Source organism: Taudactylus pleione, unplaced genomic scaffold (genome assembly GCF_031769625.1).
Source record: "Taudactylus pleione unplaced genomic scaffold, aTauple2 ptg000007l, whole genome shotgun sequence".
NCBI lineage: Eukaryota > Metazoa > Chordata > Amphibia > Anura > Myobatrachidae > Taudactylus > Taudactylus pleione.
The window spans coordinates 22948748-22951312 of NW_028284410.1; the positions used below are offsets into that span (position 1 = coordinate 22948748).

The window sequence follows — 2565 nt, forward strand, 5'->3', positions numbered from 1 at the left end:
CCCACCCCCTAATTAAAATATGCGTCATTGCATCAAATTTCCATGAGGGGGTCTTAATGACGCAATTTCGGTCAGCCCCGCCCACAAATCCACCCACCTGCTTCTCCTCCCCAGGCTTCTCCCGGGGACGAGAAATACAAAGTCAGCAAGTATGATCCGAAATCGATACCCGTCATTTTCAAACTAAACTTGCCCTAAAGTGTGAGTGGCATATTGGAAAACTTGCTGGGCAGAAATGTACTCTATTGGGGTATATTTACTGTACTAAAGTGAGAGTTTTTAGAAGTGGAGATGTTGCCCATAGCAACTATTCAGATTCTACTTAACATTTAACTAGCCCATACATGCCGATGTTTCACTCCCTCCTTCCGGGAGGGAGCTGTCGGGCTTCCTCGGCGGGGGGCGGGTCGCGGCGAAAAGGGGGAGTGGCCCGGCGGTGACGTGTATTTTGGGGCGGGGCATGGGGGCGTGTCATCACGATCGCGTCATCGCGGCTCCGCCCCCTCTTTACAATGCCGGTTTTAAAGGCATTGTGAGGCAGGGGGCGAGGCCGTGATGACGCGATTCAGCGCGAATCGCGTCACTGGCCCCTCCGCTGCCGGGATTTTTATAGTAAGTGCAGGGGGGGGAGCGGACGTGTCGCTGATCGCGGGAGGCTTGCCTGCTTTCCCGGGAGGTCGGGAGCGGCACCCGATTTTCGGGTACCTTGACAAAGGTCTATGGCTAGGACCGAAACATCGGAGCTTTACTATGATGCTGTAAATTTTTTTTTAAAAAAGATGAAATAAAAACTCATTTTAGAAGACTGGTGAGTGCACCCCCTTTGTTCATTTTTTGTATGCAGGGATACAGGTGATCCCTTTTGGGTGGCTACCCCAGCAATTGGATTTTCAGACGTGAGTGTGGACTAATACGATGTGGATAAGGGCGACACTTTCAAAACATTGGAACATCTTGCTGTTGGACCCTATTTTAAAGGATGTGATTCCACCAAAGCCACCCACTGTGTTCAGGAAAGCCAAAAGCCTTAAAGACTCGTTAGCACCAAGTCTCCTGAGAAGTGACACAACAGAACCCATTAGAACATTACCAAAATGTGTTGGATGTTACAAATGTGGTCGATGTAAATATCTGTAAATATTTGAATCCACAAAGGAAGATCTTTAAGAATCATGATAATTCGAAGGAATATAAAATAAAGGAATTCATGAACTGTAATTCTACATCAGTGATCTACCTGTTAGAGTGTTCATGTGGTACTAAATATGTGGGAAAAACAAAGAGGCCCCTCAAGTTAAGGATGCAGGAACATGTGAGGAATATCAAGAATAAAGTAGAAAATCACATGGTCTCAAGACATTTTAATACACACCATGGATCCAACCCAGAAGAATTGTACTTTAAAGCAATAGAACATGTAACCATGGGAGAGAGAGGGGGAGATCTGGGCAAGAAACTTGCTCAACGTGAAATGTTCTGGATCTTCGAATTAAACACTTTATTTCCCATGGGGTTTAACGACAACTATGAAATAGCTCCTTTTATATGACTTAAGACACAATGATAGCGGTATAATATACGTTATCATGTACCAAGGCGATTAAAGACAACTTTATAGATAAAAAAAAAAAAAAAAAAGGAAGCAAAAGTTTGGACTACAGTATTATTATTAAAACATGTTCTTATTTATGATATGGAGGGTGATGAAGCTGAAATGCGATTGATTACAGGTCCTCGTGGAGCAAAGTCCATAAATCTATGCATAAGTGAACACATACCTACAACCATACCAACATGTCAATGCCCAATCTCGTCTGATCTTGGAAGCGAAGCATGATTGGGCCTGGTCAGTACTTGGATGGGGGACCTCCTTGGAAAACCAGGTGTTGTAGTAAAATTGTGAATGGGAATAAAATGGCATATAGAATATGATATGGCTCCGAGTCTTGTTTTACAATTTTGCACCTGCATCAGTCACCTTTCCATCTAACATGTAATTTTTATGAATATAAACCTATTATTTAGTTGGTATCCATAGACTATTGTCTTTTTGTATAGTTCACTTTCTGCATTGACAATCAGGGAATGGAGTCTCTGATTAAATAGCTCATCATATTTGTGTCTGCCTTAATTTTCTCCTCTTTTTCAGGATACGTGTTAATGGTCAATAAAGATGTTTAGCATCCCAGAATAAGAATGCTAATTCCTCCCAGTTCTTTATTGAATGGCACTGGTCATAGCATCTAGGAACTACAAAGATGGCTGCCACAGGTTATGAAAGAACTACCAAGATGGCCACCGTCCCTATCCGAAGTATTATAACGATCCATAAATATTGGAAGAACAGTGATGGAATACAAACAGTCAAGGAAAAACATTGAACATTTTATGTTAAGAATGGCAAACCTCTGTTTTCCGATTGACCCCGATTAGTGTTTGACATAGCACTCAAAACCATAAAGACGACTGCTACAAGTGGTAAAAGAACTACAAAAATGGCCGCCGGCTTCATGTAAAAACTACAAAAATGGCCACCGCTTTAATGTAAAAAAACTACAAAAATGG

The 2565-nt window shown here is 42.2% G+C and overlaps 1 pseudogene; it reads left to right on the forward strand.

The window, feature by feature from the left end:
* Positions 1–1776: 1776 nt before the first annotated feature.
* Positions 1777–1895, forward strand: LOC148542974 (5S ribosomal RNA; annotated as a pseudogene).
* The last annotated feature ends 670 nt before the right edge of the window (positions 1896–2565 follow it).